At 48.9% G+C, this 7,934-nt stretch overlaps 1 pseudogene; it reads right to left on the bottom strand.

Annotated features, from left to right (window-relative positions):
- Positions 1–614: 614 nt before the first annotated feature.
- Positions 615–7,633, bottom strand: LOC120394281 (annotated as a pseudogene).
- Positions 7,634–7,934: the final 301 nt, after the last annotated feature.

Genomic DNA, 7,934 nt, shown 5'->3' on the forward strand with positions numbered 1-7,934 from the left:
ATTGGACCCAGTGGTTGGGTTCTGTATGCATTACAACAAATCAGTTATTAAATAGCAATACATTGTTGGCAAAAAGAACAGGAGTACTTGTGGCACCTAAGAGACTAACAAATTTATTTGAGCCTAAAGAAGTGAGCTGTTGCCCACGAAATCTCATGCTGATATAAATATGTTAGTCTCTAAGGTGCCACAAGTCCTCCTGTTCTTTTTGCAGATATAGACTAACACGGCTGCTACTCTGAAACTAATAAATTGTTTGATTCTCAACTCATTTGTACATTATGAGCCTGAGATGGCTCAGTATTCTTCCAATGACAGTTTTACCTGAAACAAGTGCGTCAGAGTCCTGCGTGTTGGCGGGGGGGGGGGGAATGCAAATATATTTAAATGTTTACCTTTTAGCGTTGAGAGCCAAATCTCTTCACTTGGGGCACTCACAGCCCCATCTGCACACACAGCCGACACCCGGAATCTGTAGGGCGTCTCAGGACGCAGTTCATCAATGGTACAGAACTCGGTTCTCTTTCCTGTCCTTCGTTCCAGCCATTTGTCTTTTCCCTCCTGACTCGTATCTCCTGCCTCCTCTTTATATTCCACCTTATACTCCTTTATAACTACCCCATCTCCAATGACGCTTGGACTCTCCCAAGTGAGGGCAATGGCAGATGACTCTACAGCAGTTATCACGGGCTTCCCAGGGGGGCTGGTTGGAGAAAGTGTCTTCACAGGATCACTCACGTCGCTGCTCTCGCTGAGCCCTGGTTTGCTCACTGCAGCGTATCGGAACTGGTACTCAGTGTTTGCACGGAGCCCTGTCACTGTGAATGTCTCTTGTGTGTTATTTACAGTCACAGCCGTCCAGTTCTCCTGCCCTACAATTCTGTACTCTGCCCGATAGCCGGATATCGCAGCCCTGCCATAGGCTGCTGGGTTAAACGTGAGCTGCACACGGTCATGTCTGATTCCATCAATCAGGGCAGGAAGAGGCTTTGATGGAGGCTCGAAGTTGGTGCTGATCAGCTCTCCCTCCTCATACAGGTAAATGGCAGTGCCTGGATTGTCCTTGTCTGGAACAGAGGCCACAATGAACCGGGTCTTCCCACTAGATTTGTTGACACTGGCAAAATTTGAAAGGGACTTCACAGATTTTCGAGCTTTTTTATACATTTCTTTTTCCTCAAACCACTCTTTGGATTTTAGTTTCTCAGCGACAGAACTGGCTGAGGCAGGATCATGAGTTTCCTCCATAGACTGGGTCTGAAGCCATTGTTTTAAATTTGATAAATATGGCTCCTCTTCATTTAATGAGGTGAATGTAAATGAGACGATGAAATCAAGCCCAGTGTCAAGTACTATTTCATCTAGTTCACTCTGAGAGGACACCACTTTTACATCCATTAGGGCCTTAAGGTAGGAATTCACATAATTCATCTCTCGCTCCTTTGTATCCAGAAATTCATTGAGTTTCTGAGTGTTGAACGGTGACTGTTTTTTACGAGATAAAATGTCCACCAGGGCCCCTTCCTCTTTTCCACCTCCACGGATGGAGGGTAAGATACTTGCTAGCTGTTTCTGGAAAGTCTCTCTGTGTTGTTTACACAGATCCTTGAATTGCTGGATTTTGCTCCTGATTTCAGGGAACTTTGTGGCATTTGATTTCTTCACTGCGTCATTACATCACATGTCTAATTCTGTCAGTTCCTCCAGAGCAGTTTGAACATCAAAGATCAGTTCTGTGCTGATCTCACGCACCAGCTGAGCAGCTTTGGATTCCAGCTTGGTCAGCGGGTACAGCCAGACTCTCACTGGTACGGCCTTCTCCCCGCTGTCACCCAGCAGCTTGGGGAGGGTGGAATAAATTTTCATGGCATCTTGGTAAGTAGCTGGATTGTTCTCCAGAGCAAAATCACCATAAAACTTACAACTAAGTTTTTCAGCTTGTGCTTTTTCTGTGTCATCCATTTTGAGAGCTCCTTCCCCTTCGATGGAAACCTGGGGTATCTTTTTAATGATAACCTGGAGGTTTCCGTGTATGTCTTGTACGTTCTCAGATGAAGAAACGTCCTGATCAAAGACAAAAAAAGCCTGCGCCCCGTACAGCACAGCCGTGACCACGTGGGTGGCCGTGCCTTGGTCAAACACATCAGGGTAAGAGATATTAGGGAGCCCTAACCGGCTCATACTCAGCTGCTTAAACTGTGTCGTGGTTGAGTACTGGAGAGAAACACGGGCTTGATGTTTTGATGTTTTGGTATCACTTAAATATTCTGCGGATCCATTCACCTCCACCAGGCCAGACAGGAAACTGGCCTTCAGCGAAGCTGTGACATTGAGGGCAGAGGCCTTGTCATCAGTGGTGTCAGATGCAATAATCTGATAGTCAGTCTTGGGCTGTGGTTCTGCATCTACATGATTTCGAAGTGTCTCCAGGTCCCATAAAGTGATGCCTAGAATAGTACAGACAGATACATGGTAAATGGGAGAGAGGGTAAGAAACCTTTCTGTTCTGTAACTGCAAGACATTGTCTAAAATTAAAATAAGAGTTGGATGTGCCTGAACAAAGTGTCTGATCTGGTAACATGCTTCACTTCTTGTGTCTGTGTGTGAGACGAAAAATAGATTAACATATGTTTAAAAAGAACAGGAGTACTTGTGGCACCTTAGAGACTAACAAATTTATTTCAGCATGAGTTTTCGTGAGCTACAGCTCACTTCTTCGGATTCATAGAATGGAACACACAGACAGGAGATATTTATACATACAGAGAACATGAAAAGGTGGAAGTACTCATACCAACAGGAAGAGTCTAATCAATTGAGATGAGCTATCATCAGCAGGAGAAAAAAAACTTTTGAAGTGATAATTGAGATGACCCACAGAAGGTGTGAGGAGAACTTAACATAGGGAAATAGATTCAATTAGTGTAATGACCCAACCATTCCCAGTCTCTGTTTAGGCCAGAATTAATCAGGCTCATTCAGCCATCTCCACGCTCCATTCTCATTACTGTTCTGACGCTGATTTTCGGTGGGACTCTGGATAAATTACGTAACCTCTCAAAGTCACTTGGTCCAGCTGTGATGCTAGGATGACATTTACTTGTTCATAAGGCTCTTTGAGACCTAACTTAATAACATTTCTATAGTGCAAAGTATTTTTAAAATGATATAGCAGGGGTAGGACAGAACGTGGGGTCCTGGCTTAGTTCACCCAGATCCACTTGCTACACAAGGATGTTACTGACTTGCTAAGGCCTGTAGCTGTGCTGTGTGCACCTTATGGCCTCTGCTGAGTTTCTAGTGACTTCATCAACCACATTCAAGCCCCAATCCCAGGCCTGAAAGTTAGAAGGACCAATGCAGTTCCACTGCACAGGGACCGCAGTCACAGAGACAAGTTTCAGTGGAAGGCCAATGGCTTCTCTAGCTGAACTGTTGGTGGTGTATTTAGATGAGGGTGAGGTGGTACAAAAACAAGCCTGTCATAGAAAGTTAGCTTCACCCTGCCTATGCTCCTAGGCCATATTCTGCTCTTGCTCACCCCAGTGCAAACTGAAGTCACTAGAATTATTACTGACTGAAACCAATGAACTGGAAAACAGAATTTAACATGACTGTCTCTCCACAGGGGGGAGGGCTAGCTCAGTGGCCTGCTAAACCCAGGGTTATGAGTTCAATCCTTGAGAGGGCCACTTAGGAATCTGGGGCAAAAAAAATTGGTCCTGCTAGTGAAGGCAGGGGGCTGGACTCAATGACCTTTCAAGGTCCCTTCCAGTTCTAGGAGATTGGTATATCTCCAATTTTTTTTTTCCACAGCACCTCACGTGACCTTAGCCAGAAAGCCAGAAATTACACAAAGAGCAGAGATTAATTCCTGGCAAAGGGGAAACCTCCTTCTGCACGGACTTTACATCGCTGCTCTATTAGTGCAAATAGCCTGCGAATGCAGCACATGTTTGTTCTGCATTTCAGTCAAGGCCCTGAGCAAAGCACATGCTGTGTGCGCACTAAGGGAGGAGTTTGCTCTCTGGCCGTGCGGTTCTGTGCACTGGCTGAAAGTCAGTGGTTAGGGAACGGCCCTAAGTGCCAAGCTGAACTCTTGGGTCCATGTGGAGTGGGAGCCGCCCAGGGGCTGTGACTGCAGTTCCACGTGGGAGCGGAGATGTTGGATGTTTGCTCAGCTGCACTAGTGACCCCTGTCGTGCCAAAGGGAGCTCTGCTAACGGCTTGGCCTGTGAGGAACTGGGGAGGAGGCCGGCACATGGCCAGGCATAGGGCAGAGCCAGCGCCCGGCTGGAGGTTCCAGTGGTGCACGTCGGGTGGGAGAGCTCCTCAGGGGACGGGGGTCTGGAGAAGAGTCAGGGAGAAAGTGGCTGCCCGGCATCCGAGTCAAACACAAGCTGACTTTAGTCAAACACAAGTTCCTGGGCTCAGTACAGGGGTAATGAGGTGAAATTTACTAGCCTGTGATATCATAGAATCCTAGAATATCCGGGTTGGAAGGGACCTCAGGAGGCATCTAGTCCAACCCCCTGCTCAAAGCAGGACCAATCCCCAACTAAATCATCCCAGCCAGGGCTTTGTCAAGCCGGGCCTTAAAAACCTCTAAGGAAGGAGATTCCACCACCTCCCTAGGGAACCCATTCCAGTGCTTCACCACCCTCCCAGTGAAATAGTGTTTCCTAAAATCCAACCTAAACCTCCCCCTCTGCAACTTGAGACTCCTTGTTCTGTCATCTGCCACCACTGAGAACAGCCGAGCTCCATCCTCTTTGGAATCCCCTTTCAGGTAGCTGAAAGCAGCTATCAACGCCCCCCCCCCCATTCTTCTCTTCTGCAGACTAAACAGTCCCAGTTCCCTCAGCCTCGCCTCATAAGTCATGTGCTCCATGTTTAGCCTTTATTGGTTGGTGGGTGGAGATGTAAGAGAGCAGTCACCCTGAGAAAAGATCAGGAGAAAATAAATCTTCCCAGCTGGGCAGCGGGTAGTTTCATGTAATCAGGAACATGAGATGTTGTCAATGCTAATTCCCCACTCAAGCACTTTGAGTGCAGAAGGTGGGGGCCCGCAAAGACTTTTAAAAAAATAATACTGGCCACTCCAGGCCTGTAGTAAACTCCCAAGGTTACAGATCCCCCTGGCCTTGGGTCATAGTGCGGCCACCACCCAAATGCAAAAACCCTTTTGAGAGCCTAGGAAGCTGCATTTGGCAATTCCTTCCTGTAGGGCAGCTGTTCTCAACCCGGGGTCCGGGCCCCCCTATGGGGCCTCAAGCAGGTTTCAGGGGGGCCTCCAAGCAGGGCCAGCATTACTAGGGCTCAGGGAAGAAAGCTGAAGCCCCACCACATGGGGCTGAAGCCCAGGGCCCTGATCCCCGCCACTCAGGGCTGAAGCCTGAACAGTGTAGCTGCATGGGACCCCCTGTGGCATAGTCTGGCAGCTTGCTTGTTACCACTAACGCCCGCCCCAGCTTTTGTGTGCAGGGCGGGCGTTAGGGGCAAGCAGAGAAATTGCCCAGGGCCCCATGTGGGCCAGGGAGTTTTTATAGAGTGTTGGGGGGGGGCCAAAAGAGAAAGGTTGAGAACTGCTGCTATGGGGCACCCTCAAGCTCTTTCACCCTCATCCGGGGAAGAGCCGAGAAAGGAAAGAGAAAAAGAAATCAGCTGTTGCCACCAGCTGAACCTGGAACGCTTTGTCCCTCTTAGAAGCTAACTGAGTAACATGTGCACAGGCCTCTTTACCGCCTAAGATACAGGAATCCAATCATGTGCTTCAAAAGGGTAATTTTTAGTTAAAAAAAGAAAGACAGCTCATCTGGGGAATCAGGCTGTTGCTAGATTTTAAAGAGCAACTGAAAAGGGTTAAACACCAGAAATGGCTCCCTGGGGGTCCAGCGTAAAGGTTACAAAAGAAAAGAAAAGCACCTGTGTTCAGCACAGAGAAATCCACAAGCACAAAATAAAGAGATAAACCTGATCCCATCTAGTTAAACATTTCCTGTGCTACTCACAGATCTGTAGTTCCAAATGAATAATTCTAGGTATGAATAATGAGGAATTTTCATACCTGGACCAAGCTCCTTATAGCAGACCTGCTGGCTCTGGCTCTCCAGCTCAGAGAACACAGACCCAGAAGGGAAGTTTTTTTTCCAATTTTAAAAGTTTCTAGTCTTCCCGTTGGCTCTTTTGGCCAGGTGCCAACTCAGTTCCTTCTACCTAAGCATTTCAGTGAGATTCTTAATCCCTTACAGGCAAAGCAAGTAGAATCCCACTACTAAGAAGGATTTTTATAGCTAACTGACTGGCTGGGTGTCCATAAAAGGGTGCTCCCCCACCCTCCACTCCCTGCCATTTACCAGATGTGTTTTAGTTCTACCAGACCTAGAACAGAGGTTCTGAAACTGGGGGGCATGGGAAGCTTTAGGAGAAAAAGCCTCACTGTGCACATTTTACCCACAGCAACAAATAATGAGCAACGCCGATTCCTCCAGACATATCAGGTCCTCAGAAAGCGCTGTGCATTTGACTCTTGATCAGTGGTCACTAACCTGCCTGAGCCCTGCTGCACCACCAGCATGGAGCTGCCTGTGGTAAACATCTCCGGCCAAAGCCTGCACCTCACACTCCCTCCTGCACCCCAAGCCCCTGCCCCGGTCCCAAACTCCCTCCCAGAGCCTGCACCCACCACTCTCTCCTGCATCCCAACACGGCCCCAGCTTGGAGCCGCGCCTGCACCCAAACTCCCTCCCAGACCCTGCACCCCTCACTCCTGCTCCCCAACCTTCTGCCCCAGGCTCAGCCTGGAGTGCTCCCCCGACCACTCCAAACCCCTTGGCCCTAGCCCAGAGTCTGCACCCCAGCCCTTTGGGAGAGCGAGCGACGGAGGGAGGGGGGAATGGAGTGAGTGGGGCGGGGCCTCGGGGAAGGGGCGTGGTCTCTGGGAAGGGGCGGGGTAGATCCTGGGTTGATCTTACATTCTGGATGGTGCTGTGTATTTGACTCTAGGCGGTGCTGTGCATTCTGATGGATTTCTGGGAAGCTGCGAAGCATTATACGAGGTCTCTGCCATCTGTACATTAACCCGCTTGCTACGAGGCGGGGGCGGGGTGCACATTTGATTGTAAGCACGGACCACAGTGGCAGGTTTGCTTTTGCTCTTATTACAATGGATCATTGGCTCTGTTTGACTCAAGGCCTCACTGTTTGTAATCTGCAGTGAGAGCTGCATATTGATTTTCTTTTACTGGTGTATGTACTTGTGTGGTGGGAGCTGGGGGAGGGTAAATTATGACAGACACAAAGAAGAGGAGAACCACTGACCTAGAACGAATGGCAGCAGGTCCCCCAATGCAGGTACCTTCTGCCCCTTCCAGTTACTTCAGCCTGGACCCTGGGGGAGTGTGCGGGGCCATTTCCATAATCCCGTAACCAGGCCGCTCACAGCGCACTTGGCTCGTTCTCAGGTATGAAGGGGTTCGGACCGTGACCCTTCCCTCCTCTCACTCCTGAATTCAGGGCTATAGCTGGGGAATTACCTGGGATGAGGGTGTCTTTGCGGCAGTCGTACAGCATCCCCAGCTGGAACGGGCGGCCCAGAGCCGGCATCACAATTGTGTCAGCTGACCCGGCCATGGTTTAACGTCCAAACACTTTCCTCTGTGTCTGACCTGCAAGAAATAACTCATGTTACACTGAAGTCCTCCAAGGGGCAAATTCAAATGCTTCTCCTTGGCTGCAGACATCACACCTCTCCAACCAGGTGAGTTTGGTTCATCGCACTGGAAGTGTGAGTTTGTGAGCATGGATCTGTGTCAATTCCTGACACACACTCAGGTGCAATGTACTGAGGGCCCAGAAACTGATTCCCAACAGTAATGAGTCTGTATAGAAATCTGGCAAAAGGGCTAGTTTAGCTCTGTGCATCATTTTTGAT

The sequence above is a fragment of the Mauremys reevesii genome, unplaced genomic scaffold (genome assembly GCF_016161935.1).
Source record: "Mauremys reevesii isolate NIE-2019 unplaced genomic scaffold, ASM1616193v1 Contig47, whole genome shotgun sequence".
In the NCBI taxonomy this organism is placed as follows: domain Eukaryota; kingdom Metazoa; phylum Chordata; order Testudines; family Geoemydidae; genus Mauremys; species Mauremys reevesii.